This window comes from Terrapene carolina, unplaced genomic scaffold (genome assembly GCF_002925995.2).
Source record: "Terrapene carolina triunguis isolate 2854851 unplaced genomic scaffold, T_m_triunguis-2.0 Scaffold714, whole genome shotgun sequence".
NCBI lineage: Eukaryota > Metazoa > Chordata > Testudines > Emydidae > Terrapene > Terrapene triunguis.
Window position 1 is genome coordinate 14572287 of NW_020665065.1, and position 15017 is coordinate 14587303.

Below are 15017 nucleotides of genomic sequence, written 5' to 3' on the forward strand. Positions count from 1 at the left end.
GCACTACCTAATATCACTAATAATGCCATCAGTCTAATAACAAAATTCCTCCAACTCTGTCTCAGTCCAACATAGTGGCATTTGAGAACTAGTTGAAATTGCTTTCAAAAAACCAAGTACTGCTTTTATGATTATAGTGGTTCTATTGCCAGAGTCTGACCACCTTAGCAAGACTGGTTTGTCACTTCAATTTTATTAATGCCACAAGGTCTACTTCTTGGAGAGGAATTGCTCTGTGATGTTATCAGGCATTATAAAATATCTTAGCCGTTAAGTTACTGATTAACACAGATTCCCGCCTTGTAAAAACGTCATTGTTGTCATAGAGTACGAGGTGCTTGAAGCCAGCAGTCACTATTCAAACACACACAACAGGAATAAAACACTGTATAAAGAGAGCCACAGAATCAGTAAACACTTTAACTGAGCAAAGTAAAACTGCCCCAAGATCTCGCTCCATGGAGGGATCAACTGGCAAGCTACACATCGAAAATGAATCAAGGTCTCCTGGACCATCAGCTGCAGACATGGACAGACTGGAGTCCACTAAAGAAGAAGCTGTAGACAAGGATTGTCCAGGCTCCTCTTCACCATCGGCCACAGAACTGAACAATCCAGATGCCTCTAAACCAGCAGCTTCAGAAATGAACTGTCCAAACTCAAGTAAGCCTCCAGTGACAGTAATGGACTCTCTTGACTCCTGTAAAGTATTAGTTTCAGAAATGGACCACCGACGTTCATCCAAAGCATCAATGGCAGATATAGACTGCCTCATCTGCTTCAACAGGTATCACATTTACAGGAGACCTAAGCTTCTGGCTTGCCAACATGCCTTCTGTGAAGTCTGCCTCAAGCTCATCCTTCAGAACGAGGACAATACCTGGATGATCACCTGCCCTCTGTGCAGAAAACCCACTGTTGTGTTTGGAGGGCTTATCCGCACCCTTCTTGATAAAGAAGATATCGTAGGCCGTTTGGAAAGCCCTTGTCCAAATGCTGAGATACACCTCTCTGCTGAAGGGCTACATGGTACTGGTGGAACTCAATCCAGCCATGCCACTGTCTGTGAAAACCAGGACATTCCCAGTATCAATCAAACAGCTGTCCAAAGACTTGTGTTGCTCTTGCTGCTCGTGGTGATCCTGATCATCCTCGTACTCCCATTTGTGTACACTGGACTGATTAAATGGGTCCTCTGCCTTGTGCTTATATTGGGGTTGATCATGTCTTTGGTGCTTTGCTGCAACCCTAACTTCAATTGCAGCTCTTTGGGGATTTCAATTCCCTTCTTCCACAAGAAAGAGAGCCACGTTATATCCATTGCCTGAAAACTGGCGTGTATTCTAGAGACAGCGGACTGGCGTTATTTGCAAGTTGCCAAATGGGAAACAATGGCTGATCATTACAATATAGATCTTTAGGAACCACTGTTCTTAGAATAAATTCAAAACACATCCTTAAAGTATCCCGGTAAGAAGTAGCCACAACACACAATATCGCTTAATTTTATTATTTGACCTAGTGAAATATTTGTATTTAATATTTTTGATATGTGAGATACAATTAGTAAGGATTTTCCTTGTTTGGGTTTGGTTTTGTTCTGGCGTATTGCATTTTGACTTGTACTGCAGAATGTTTATTATATGAAATGCTTATCAGCTGGCTTCCTGGGAAGACCAGTAAAACATCTGCCAGTGTGTTTGTAGATACCCTTCTTAGCTTGTGTATATTTGTTTTTGGTAGAGAGGCCTGGGATAAAGTTAAAAACAACCATAAAGACAATGCTCTTGGTGGGCACATTGAGTCTGTTTTTTAAGTAGGGTTTCTGGTATGTAGAATTTCTCCATAGCCTTGATGGAGACTCTCCTGTGTTCTTTACCAAGCAAATGGTTCCACTTACTTGAACAAAGAACACTAACCTGAATCTGAATTTCTCACTATTCAGTCTTATGCCTGCCCCACCTCTGTTCTTGCCCTCTTCACATAAAGCCTAGAGTATGACATTGTATTCTGAGATGTGTGGTTCCTTAGGCAGGGATCAAAGAGAAGGAACTTGTTAATCACTAAAACACACCTTGTGGTATTTCTGTATGCAATGTGTCCATTAAAGTTTAATAACATTAATTGCTCTTTGACTTCTGTGTCTCATTAGGTTTCACACATAAATTAGCTGTCAGAACAGTTCAGAGCTCTCTTCCTGAAGGGAACTGGAGCTGATAAAGCACCTAAGAAATGTAGTGAAATAAGAATCAGCAATTAAAGCTGAGAGATTATGGGCTACCTCTATTGGTGCGGGGCAAACAGTAATTGAGTTGATATGAAGAAAAGACTGTATAACCCAACTAAAATTATTGGTCTGTATTAAACTGGGGGAACTAAAGTTTTCACTAACCAGTTATATTTTTGGGAAGACTTCCACTGATGTCAGTGGGCTTTGGATCAGGCCCCTGGTAACTATTAATATTTGTTAAGGTCAAAACACTAAGAAGGGAAACTGAAGTACTCTAGCTGTGAATGTCTTTGATGGACAGAGAGATTAGTGAGACAGACTGACTAAAATAGATGATGCCCTTTTAAAGGCATCAGCCTTGGCAGAACTATTCTTCTCTGGGATAAAACACAAATCTTTCTTCCGGCTTAAACTCTTTGAAGAGCATAAAATCTCTGGGTCTTCCTATATATTTGGGCACTACTGTAATACTAATAATCCCAAAAAGAATGGGAGTCTCCACTGACACTAAGAAACCCAGCTGTAGATTTGAGGCCCGAGTGTTAACTATTTCAGTAGATGCTGAAAATCCATTTAGTGGGAATAGAAATAGAAACCTTTCTTATGCTTTGAAGGTTAGAAAGCAAGTTGAATAGTAAGAGACTGACAGCCCTGGAGAATGTTGTTCTTTATGGATCCACAGAACATGATCACAGGCAGAGGCAGTACTGGTTTCCCTCCCACTGCCTTGTGTCAATATACTTCAAGCCTGACTTGAAGGGCCTAGTATGAGAGGGGTAGCCATGTTAGTCTGAATCTGTAAAAAGCAACAGAGGGTCCTGTGGCACCTTTAAGACTAACAGAAGTATTGGAGCATAAGCTTTCGTGGGTGAATGCCCACTTCATCATTACTTGCGTCTGATGAAGTGGGCATTCACCCATGAAAGCTTATGCTCCAATACTTCTGTTAGTCTTAAAGGTGCCACAGGACCCTCTGTTGCTTTTTGAAGGGCCTAGAGATCTATCGGATAAGAGGTAGTTCAGCTTAGATGTCTCTTCAGTCCTTGAGAAGACTGCTGACAATGGGTTTGATCACAAGCCCATTGGAGGGAACGGGAATCTTTCAACTAATTTCAGTGGGAGGTGGATTGGGCCCTAGGAGCTTGACTCATTTCACAACTGCTGCTAAATCGCACCTGGAGAAACACGCTCCAGTGTGCAAATAAATATTTGCAACAGTGAACAACTAGGTTTTTAGAGCAAAGGACAAATAAACTTTCTATTCATACTGTACAAGACAATAGGACTTTCTTGCGCTCATTATGTATCATACCAATTTTTTCCCTTTTTAGGAGAATTTCAGCTCTTCTTAGTTAGAATTCCTGAGAATTTTTTGCTCTTCCTAGCTTTCAGTCTCTCTTGTTTCTGAATTAGCATAATGATTAGGCAACAGGCTTCAGCCTGACAGGGAGAGAGGTTATTAATGAGAAAAGTGTTGAGGTGGTAATAAGGTGCAAATTACATGCAGAATAAATATCTTGCAACTGTGACTTCAGAACTCAAATCCCATCAAGAGATTCTAAGGGCATGATAAGACCTGACAGTTAAGTTTAAGTAGTTTGTGTAGGCAGCAGAATCTTGAGTCTGAGAATTCAAATTTGCCTGGTTGATCTTTCATATATTAAATTATCCACTCTTCTCTCATCTTCTATTTCTTCTTCCCCCCTGCTTCTTATCCCGCCAGAAGAAGAGCCAAATGAGCTGTAATCATCTTGGAGCTGATCTACAGCTTGTATAAATAAATGTAACTCCATTAATTTCAGTGCTGATTCACACCATCAGATCTGGTCCCTTGTTCTGATTAGTTGATTTTGACAACTACCTGTAGTGTCATACTTGTGACTTATCAGAAGGTTTCTTCCCTGGGTTAAAATGTGTTTCCCACCGCAGTCCTTTTTATGTCATCATAATTACACTGCTGCTTTCATGTTCCACTTCAGTAACTAACTACCCACTTTGCAACCCACCAATCAACAGGGACAACCTTGTGTCAGACTCCTATTTCTAAAGTAATAATTGCACACAACTATTTGCCTTTATAGCCATCAGTGGACTAGTTCATAAAAAGCAATCTCTGGCTTTTGCAGACTGCACCAGAGTTAAGCTATTTGTAGAGGAATTACTGCAGCATAAGTCCACTTGACATCAGCCTGTTCTCTTGCCAACTACAGTAGAGGTGTAAGGCACTGCTAAGTACAGAAGCCTAATTTTATGTTATTTACCCAACTTCAAATCATACTGTAATTAGGTTGGTTTTCTTTATTTTAGTACAATAAAACCATATTATAATGTCCCTAAAGTTTATAACATCCGATAATACTCAGTTGCAACAATCATTCCATTCTGTTTTCTTCACTTACAACATCCCCAGCTATAACTTATGTTTATAAACTAGGGATGTAAATATTGTTTAAAAAGTTAACCATTTAAATGATTAAAATTCTATCGTTTAAATGGTTGACCGATTAAAAGGAGAGGGGCTGGGGTTGCTGTGGCCGGCGAGGCGGGGGCTGCGGTTGGTCGGCCGGCCACGAGGCAGGGGTCAGCTGGCCGGCCGCCAGGGCACGGCCGGGGCTGGGGTCCGGCCAGCGGGGCCAGGATCCAATGCTGTGTGGCCAGGGTCTGGTGTTGCGTGGCACGGCTGGGGGCCAGCACTGCTCGGCTGGGGTCCGGCCCGGGGGGGGTGGGTCGGGGTCTGGCCGGGCCCGGGGTCCGGCCGGGGGGCGGGTCTGGGGTTGGGGTGCGATCGGGGCTGGGGGCCAGGGGCCGGCCGGGGGTTAACGGTTAATATTGGTTAACTGGCTCCTGAGTGGCCCTTCACTCAGTTCAAGGCTACCCTGGATTACACTGTGGTTGGCCTGTATTTGGCCTCTGGGAGTCACTTTAGCCACCTGTATGTAAAGGTATTGTGCCTTATGTACTTTAATATATGGTTTTGCCTAGAGATGCGCTCAAGCAAAAATCTCAGAGCAGAACACTCCTAAATTTTGGTGAAATACAGATCCAGTTTTTTGCAGCTTGCATCAAGTTATATAATGGACTGGACCAAAATCCTCATTCTGAATGCTTCAAGTTTGTGGCTCTGCATCCAAACTTTGCATTTGGGCCTATTTTTAAAAAAGCTTCAAATATTTGTTCAGTTTCAAAAGCAAATTTTGATTCAGCCAAATTCATGAACTAGATGACTCCTGAGGTCCCTTACAGCCCTACATTTCTATGATCCTCTTGTCATGTCTTACTGCCATTTGAGCACCTAAGTTTTACGAGCACTAATACTCATCACAAATACATTTTAAGACTGAATGTTCTATATTCACCAAAAGTGACATGTTTGAGTTTATAATTCACAATTCATGCTATGTTGGTGAGTTATCTGATTCCTCTAGTCAAGGAACAGAAAGCATTTGATTTACCACATGAATTGTGTAATGACCCACCACAGACCAGTTGCAAGTTTGGGATATTCATAACTAACTGTGAATCTTCTGAAGACCAAGAATTATTCACTGAGGAAATATGTAAATCAGGGGTTTATTGCAGATTTTCAATTACCCATTTGCAATTGTAAAGATCTGTCAGTAGATAATTTGAGAGCTGGGGGAAAAAAGACAAGTTAGATCAAGATGGGACAGTTCAGTCTTCACAGAATATCAGGGTTGGAAGGGACCTCAGGAGATCATCTAGTCCAACCTGCTGCTCAAAATAGGACCAATCCCCAGACAGATTTTTGTCCCCAATCACCCCCTCAAAGATTGAACTCACAACCCTGGGTTTAGCAGGCCAATGCTCAAACCACTGAGCTATCCCTCCTGTTGGCTTTACCTCTGGCTGAAGGATGAGGGTGGTCACAATCTGTCTCTTGATACAGCCCCTGGGCTTCTGATAAATTGTCATTGTGGCCCCTGATTATTAAAAAAGTTTTGACACTGTTGTTTTAAATGATCCTCTTAGGTTTTAAATTTCCTTATCCAACTTTAATCTCAAGAATAATGACTGTACAAAGGCTCTGAGTTGTATTATATAAGAAATGCACTCTAGGTCAGTCATCTTTGATTTCGAGGCTGCAATCTCAATACAGAAACCCAGAAAATGTGAGTCTGTACTGAGTAATATATACTCCTCTCTCCCTTTCTCTTTCTCAGAGGGTGTTAACATTTGCCAGGCCAAGAAATATGTGTCACACTGATTGAAAAAAAGGTATTTTATAATGAGCTTCGCAGGAACTCAAAGCCACAGAACCCTGGCACAGTGAAATCCCACAGCCAAAGCAGGAGACAATGCCATGGAGAAGAATTGAACAATGAAAAAAGCATGGTAAAAGCAGATGGGTCAGCAGTGGTGTCCAGCCTCTGAAAAGGAATGAAAGTTGATAGATATCAGGAGGCATTGGCATTTACATAGCACTTTTCATATTCAGCGCTTACAAACCCTGAGTAATCCTGACAACGCACCCATGAGATAGACAAATAAATATGATCATCCCCACTTTACCGACAGGGAATTGAGGAAGTGACGTTAAAATTGCCTTCCACAAACCACAAAATGAGTCAGTGTCCCAGGAGGATGTAGGCCTAGAAAACACCCGGATTCTAGTACTGTACTCTGGCCCATAGGCAGTTATACCCTTGGGATGCATGACACATATGTTTGGCATGTGGCCAAGTAGGACAATACTGACCAATCAGGACCACTTGGTTGGGTGGGCTCATTGAACAACATGAGTTTTAATAAAGCCAGATGCAAGATCTTACATCTAGGAACAAAGATGATGGGGAACTGTACCCTGGAATGCAGTGACACTGAAAAAGACTTGGGGATCATGGTAGATAACCAATTGAACATGAGCTCCCACTATGATGCTATAGCTAAGACGACTTACGCAATCCTTGGATGCATAAAAAGAGGAATGCCAAGTAGGAGTGGGGAGGAGGGATTATCTCTGAATACTGCATTAGTAAGACTACTGGACTCAGTAAGTCCAGTTCTGGTGTCCACACACCAAAAAGAAGGTTGAAAAATTATAAAGGGTTCAGACAAGAGCTACAAGAACGTTTTGTGGTCTGGAAAACATGCCCTGTAATGAAAGACTTAAGAAGCTGTAACTATTTAATTTATCCAAACGAAGATTAAGGCTGGCTGGGAGGATCCTGGCCCATCTGAGTTAGAGCGAGGGGGGGGCCCACTGAGGTGTCTGGCTCCACATGTACCTGAAACTGAGAGTCAGGCTAGGAGCCCCCTGTTCTAGGCTATGGAGAGTTGTGTGGTGATCTCATGCTACTACGATGGTGTTTAATGGGCCCGGCCCTGCCTGGAGCAAGCCACCTCCTGACAAGGGCCCAGCCACACGGCCGAGCTGGAGCTCAAAGTCCAGCCGGAGCGCCCCGCTCCCGTTACGCACTTTGCGTAGCCGTTTCGCTCCTCCGCGCTGGCTACGTCAGGCAGCCGCCGCATTCACCGTTTGGCAATAGCTCCCCCTACGCGATCTGCGTAACTCGGGCCCTCTCGGCGTCCCTGAGCCTCGGGGTGGGGTTGAGCACCGAGCCGGCCTGAGGAGACGGGAGAGCGGGGAAGCGATGGCGGCTTAGCACGGTGCCTCCCTGACGGTTTGCGGGTGGAGACGCACGGTAGGACAAGGGATGGGTCGTTTCTGCCTGGCTCGGACCCGGACATGCGTGGGGGGCGGGTTCCCCCAGCCCGGGGTCCAGGGGGAGCCCCCCTCACTGGGGTCCGAGCAGGGGGGCTCCCCTCCCCGGGGAGGCGGATCAGGGCGGGGAGTTGCCCTCACGCGCCTAGATCCAGAGGTGGCTCCCCCGCCCCCCACATTGGGGCTCAGGTTCAGACAGGGCTTCGCTGCCCCCCCCCCCCCCCATGCCCAAAGGGGGGGGGGGGTCCTGGAGCCGCCCCCCCGAGTCTGAGCCCTTTGGGGAACCGTGCACTCTGCTGCCCCCGGCTAGTTACCCTAGGGGGCCACAGGGGAGCTGCTGCTGTCGGAGCAGGAGCCTGGACGGGGAATTCAGCGTGAGTGTAAAAAGTTTTTGGAAAGAGGTGTGTGTGTGTGGGGGGGGGGAATGGAGGAAATGGGACCCTCACTCCATATCACCCCCAGCCTTGCACCTGTTCAGTGGGTGATAACAGGTCACATGCACACAAGAGCCTTCCTGCACCCTGGGTGGATCTGGTTTCTGGATCTAATCCTGTGTATAAGCAATCTTATCCATCTGGGTGTTTAGGATTCATGGGGTAAGAATTGTATTTGCACTGATACATTCCCCACTCAGAGATCCACCATCTGCTTTACTGTGTCCCACAGTACGGCTCCACGTTTAACCATCTTCATGCTTTAATAAGAAGTGCTTTCTCCCCTGGAATCTTACTGAAACACGGCCGCTGCCTGTCACTCCGTCTGGCTCCCTGCTACCTTCCCTTCAAGACACTTTAGAGCAGAACGGTGCAGAGCCTTGGTCTCTGCTCTCATCTCTACTCTCCCTTCGCTCGTCCCATGCCTCATACCTAACGTCTCCCTTTCTATTAATCTGCTAGTGCTTCCCTCCCTGGCCTCCTGTAGCAGGCATCTACTCCTTTTTACCTCCCTCCCGAAAATAAGTTTCCTTCATGTCAATTTCCTCCCCAGGGAAGTGCTGTGTGTTTTGTTTTGTTATTAAATATTATTTTCTAACATCTTATCTAAAACAATATTTACACTTATTTTACTCAAATAAAAAGCACTCACAGAACTACACAGGAAACACTATAATAAACAAACAAAAACGAGGAGTCCGGTGGCACCTTAAACACTAACAGATTTACTTGGGCATAAGCTTTCGTGGGTAGAAAACCCACTACTACTTCTTGCATCTGAAGAAGTGAGTTTTTTACCCATGAAAGCTTATGCCCAAATAAATCTGCTAGTCTTTAAGGTGCCACCGGACTCCTTGTTGTTTTTGTGGATACAGACTAACACGGCTACTCCATGATACTATAATATTAAATTATATCCAATTTAAGATCAGTATGGGTCCCCTATTGTCTTAAATGTCTCTGGTTGATCTCTGAAAGTGAAATTCACTCCTCTGAGGACCAGCACAAAGCTGAAGATAGACAAATTCAGACTTGGAATAAGGCATACATCTTTAACAGAGAGGGTAATTACGGTAATCATTGGAACAATTTACCATGGGATGTAGTAGATTTTCCATCATTTAATTTTTTAAATCAAGATTAGCCATCTTTCTAAAAACTTGATCTAGCTTGAACAGGCAGTTATAGGCTTGATACAGCTTCAATGGGTGAAGTACTGTGGCCTGAGCTATACATGAGGTCAGACTAGATTATCATAATGGTCCATTCTGGCCTTAAAATCTACGAAAGGTCTATGCACCATGTAAATCCCACTTGATCCCTATTCTGAGGGTTTAAATTAGATGTAAGTGTTCGTTGGCCTTTTGCTGGCCCTTTGTGCACCCCGAATGGAAAAAAAGGCCTGATCTAAAGACCAGTGAGATCAGTGAGCTTTGCATGAGTTCCCAATAAAATAATACCAATACTGTCAACCCCAAATGTTCAGATTTTGTGAGTCAAGCTGCAAAAATCATGAGTTTGTCTTTAAAATAATGAGTTTTTAAATAAAATAGACTTTGGATTGTTTTTATTTGCCTCTTGTGTTTTTGAACCTTTAGGGCTTCTTAGGTGTGGGCAGAGTGAAGGGGGAGTACAGTGAGATGCGAACAGAGACAGCAAGAGCTGAGTTGTACAGAGCCTTGAAGGTGACTTTCTGGGGAAGGCAGTAGAGGGGTGTAATCACTGTCAGGTCTTTAGGATGCTGTGTGTTTTTAAGCTTTTTTCTGCAAGCATGAGTACTAGCAAAAACTTTTTTTTTTTTTTTAAAGAAAGCTGAGATTTTCCAGGTACTGTCCTGATTCCAGTACTCTGTGGTTTACATTAAGTATATGGCTCTGCAGCGGAATTCTACATTATATTTGTATGTTTTATGTCGATGTATAATCCATTCTGAAAAGTAAATGTTTATTGTGTGCTTCTGCGTCGTGGACCTAGATTATGCAAGCACTTAAACGTGTGTGTGACTTATATGAGTAGTCCAGTGGAAGTTAATGAGAGAACTCATGTGCGTAAAGCTGCTTATGTTCATAAATGTTTTCAAGATTATGGCCTTAACCAGCTTTTCGAGAGGAAGGATGGTCTAGTGGTTAGGGCACTGACTTGAGAGACCCAGGTTCAGTTCCCTGTTCTGCCACAGGCTTCCTGTGTGACCTTGGGCAAATCACTTAGCCTCTCTGTACCTCAGTTTACAAATGAGGCTCATGACACGTCCCTGCCATGTAGGGGTGTTGTGAGGATAACAAATACACTAAAAAGGTTGTGAGGAACTTTGAGATCTACTGATGAAAGATAAGAGTTAGGTGGTGTTATAGCAAATTACAATCTTCATCTGGATAAGATGTTTTTAATGTTGCATTGCATTTTTCTGTCAGCATCTGAAATAACTCTTAGAGGGTCCTGTGGCACCTTTAAGAGTCTTAAAGGTGCCACAGGACCCTCTGTTGCTTTTTACAGATTCAGACTAACACGGCTACCCCTCTGAAATAACTCTTGTGACTGCTATTCTAAAAGCTGTATAAATTAGAATTTCCAAAATACCCATTTGAAGTTCCTTTAATTCGTTTGTCCAAACTGCATTTACAGGAATAATAAGGCATTGGTATGAATAGTAAGAGCATCCACAGTTACATTAGATAAGATTAAAAAAATATAAGGGATACAACCCGCATGGTTGAAGGGATAAACCAATCACTAACTGCCTGAGGTTACAAAGACATTTCCCTTAATGGCAGTTTATTATATAATTGCCCATTTCTGAGGTTTTTTCACTTTCCTCTGAAGCATCTGAGACTGCTAGAAAGAGGATAGTGGACTAAACGGTCTGTTGGTCTCATACGGTGTGTCAGTCTTTGCATTTCTCCACATCCGGTAATAGCTGAGCGATAGAAATTGACAGCAGTGCTTTTGTTTTATCATTGAAAAAGGCATAACTATTCTCTTATCAAAGACATCCATTAACCTTATTGTGCCTTTCCTCCTAAAGACTAAATCAGGGAAACCTAAATAAAATCTCCCTCATTCTATTGACACCAGCAGAGCGCTTTTATGGCCACGTTTCAGGACAGCACCCCAATTTAAGAAAGTGCTCAATCCCACTGAAGTTTACACCATCTTAAAGTTACAAATGTATTTAAATAGTTTCCTAAATAGAAAGGGACTTACACACATGCTAAAGTGCTTTCCTGGACTGGGGCCCTTGTGATTAAAGATTACTTACATGAGTAAGGTTTTGCAGAGTCAAGCCCAATGCTAGGCAATCTGGAGGTATTATTTAATGATCATGAAGAAGAATATATTATCTGGTTGTAATTTTGTTTGTTAAATATGCTCCCCTGCTTTGCATTGAATCCATCATATGGTCACCTTGTGCTCTGTGTGTCTGTAATATTGTTTAGTGTATGTCTATTATATCCTAATCTTGCAATCGGATCCATGTGGGCAGATCTTTGCTGCCACGTAGACCACACTGATTTCAGTGAGTCTCCACGTGGTCAGAAAGTCTGCCCAGGCCAACCCAGTTGCAGGCCTTGAGCCTTTTACTGTAAACTGGTTGGGATTTCCTCCATGATCTATACAGCTCTGAGCATGCTGTCAGCTCTTAACAAATAATACGGTGAGAGATAGTACAGAGCCCCTCAATGCTACTCAGGTATTGTTGTGTGATGCAAGACAGTCCATCCCTCCAGCATCCGAGGTCCCTGCTTCCTCCCTTCTAATCATTCCCGCTCCTTTTTTCTTGGGGAATGAGACTCAGAAACTAAAAGCTAAATTGTGTCTTCCTTTGCACCGATGCAACCCCACTGGGTCAATGAGATGGCTCAGGTGCATTTGAGGGTTCCAAGGATTTAAGCCGTTCTGCTGGTTGGCAGTTCCAAGCATCTATATTTTAGCATTGAGGCGAATGTGAAGCTAGCATGCCTGTGTTTGCTTTTCCACCGGTAGGGAACACTCTAGTGTTTTACAGCTGTGGAGCTTTAATGTAGGATTATTATTTTACTTTTTAAATAGGATTGCTGAAGTCATTATATAAACTACAGCACCTTTCAAGACAACAAAGGGCACTTTATGTGAAAAGCTGCTGGTAAAAATTTTTCAAGTGACAGCTCAGATTATGGAAATGCTTTGGACTGCTGGATTACCTTGCTTGAGACAGGGGCACCTACTTCAGTGAAACAAGCCGAATATAATCCTCAGGATCTGAGCCTGCCTATGGGACCAATTTACTCCCGTTGGAGTCGGTGGCAAAATACCCAGGCCAAAATTTTCAAATTTAGCACCGAACTAAGTGGCCTGATTTTCAGAGGTGTTGAGTTCCTGCAGTTCCCATTGATAGAGCCCTGCGTGGATACAAAATATGTATCCGCATCCGATCCGTGATCTGCAAACGTGGTTCACGGATATCTACAGATTTGCAGGGCTCTACCCATTGATTTCAATAGCAGCAGGGTGTGATTGTTTATCAGGTAGGCCAATATGTTGAATTTGACTAAACCAGATGTTGTTATTCCTGACACTGCACTTCAGAAAATCCAGCTGTTTCTAGATACCTATATATACACCTCTACCCCGATATAACGCTGTCCTCGGGAGCCAAAAAATCTTACTGCGTTATAGGTGAAACCGCATTATATCGAACTTGCTTTGATCCGCTGGAGTATGCAGCCCCGCCCCCCCCGGGGCGCTGCTTTACCGCAGTATATCCGAATTCATGTTATATCGGGTTGCGTTATATCGGGGTAGAGGTGTACTTAGATACCTAACTGTGGGGTCCCACGTTCGAAAATTATTGCCCATAATATCACCTCAAAGCTTTGATTTGTGGATGGCAGAACACAGAGAATAGGGCTTCTTAGAACCTTAATAACTTTTCAGCAAATTCAACATCATTGGTGCGAAACTCCCAAATCCTTTTTTTAATGATCTGTTTGTTGAGTTTTATGGAATAAGGTTACGTACAAAGAAGCTATTGTAGTGTCATTTCTACAGTTGGTTGTATTGGTTACACTAGCAGGAAATAAAGATTAGATCGTGCAGGTGACTGTACTACACACTAGAGTCAAGAATGAGGTAGATCATAAATAGATTGAAAACAATGTGCAGAAACTTCCTGGACAAACAGGGGCTCCCCACGTGAAGAAGGGGAGAGTGACTTTTAGTAAGGGAGTACACTGAACTTTGTTCAGAATGGGAGCATTCGTGTCCCGGGAATGTATATCCAGTCAAAAAATTAGCAGACACATTATATCTGGAATTAAATGTAAAGGTGAAAACACCTACTGTGCAATCCCAGCTTCTGCAGATGGCATTTCTCCCAGGATACTGTCTCTAGAACCTGCTCAGCTGCTCCATTTTTGGTGTCAGCCTATGGATGATAGTACCCAATAAATGTGACTCCCCACACCCTTCTAGTGGCTGGCAGGGAGAAGGAACTTTTTGTCTCTTCAGAGACACCTGAATGCTATTTTCTCCCCCTGGAATCTGTCATTCTTAGGGTTTCCTGTAATACCCAGCATCATAATATCCTAAGAGCTGTTCAGGAAAGTTAGGTCTGTATTAAATTCTCCAGAAGTTGCTAGTTTGGGCCCTTTCACTGGCCAAGAAAATCTTTGCTCTCGCTGGGAGCAAGTGGATTTTTCCAGTCATTTGTTTGTTATAATAATATGCTCACATCTGCAAGTCTGTAGGGCTGATAACAGAAATGCCAAGCTATGGTTTGCAAAAACTGCTGGCACTTGAAATATGAGCTATTTCATGGGAACAATTTATTCAATAAGTTGGAGTCAGGATGACACTTTAGGGCAGGGGTCGGCAGCGTTCGGCACGCGGCTCGCCAGGGTAAGCACCCTAGTGGGCCGGGCCAGTTTATTTACCTGCTGACGCGGCAGGTTCGGCCGATCGCGGCCCCCACTCGCCGCAGTTCGCTGTCCCGGGCCAATGGGGACAGCGGGAAGCCGCGGCCAGCACATCCCTCGGCCCGCGCCGCTTCCCACCGCCCCCATTGGCCCGGGACGGCAAACCGCGGCGAGTGGGGGCTGCGATTGGCCGAACCTGCCATGTCAGCAGGTAAATAAACTGGCCCGGCCCGCTAGGGTGCTTACCCTGGCGAGCCGCATGCCGAACGTTGCTGACCCCTGCTTTAGGGGGATCAGACTCTAGCTAATGCTGTAAAATAGATTTGTTTGCCCCAAAATAGAGCTTTGTGATTAGCTACATGATATGAAGTGTGCGGGTTTTGCTAAGCCTTACACTAAATGGTGTGAGTGCGGTGGAGATCTGCAAGTCACCTGTCCACATTTGAAAACCATGGCTGAACACATGGCCTGTCATAGAGACGACAAGCTGCCTGAACTGATAGATCAGCAGCATACAAGGAAAAGCATGTGAGGCAGTGAGACAAATAGGGACTTTTTTATCATTTGAGATTTCATAGAAAACTGTTAGCGAGTGGAGAAGGTTTAGCTCCCTTCTTCAGAGTTACAGCTTAACCTAGTAAGTGGTGACTCGGTGCTGACCCAAACGTCACATGCCCAAGATGGAACCTCACCCAAGGCCAGCAATGGAGCTGAGGAGACCGCTCAATCCCTTGGGAATCATGTGTCAGCTCCTGCCCTTCTTAGTCCGTACAGAGAAT

General features: G+C 44.0%; 1 protein-coding gene across 1 annotated transcript in view; it reads left to right on the forward strand.

The window, feature by feature from the left end:
- The first annotated feature begins 7776 nt into the window (after positions 1–7776).
- The window catches only part of TMCO4 (transmembrane and coiled-coil domains 4), a 79273-nt gene continuing 72032 nt past the window's right edge, over positions 7777–15017 (forward strand). Inside the window, exon 1 of the mRNA XM_026660048.2 lies at positions 7777–7893. The gene's annotated coding sequence lies outside the window, so the exon portion shown is untranslated. The remainder of the gene's footprint in view (positions 7894–15017) is intronic.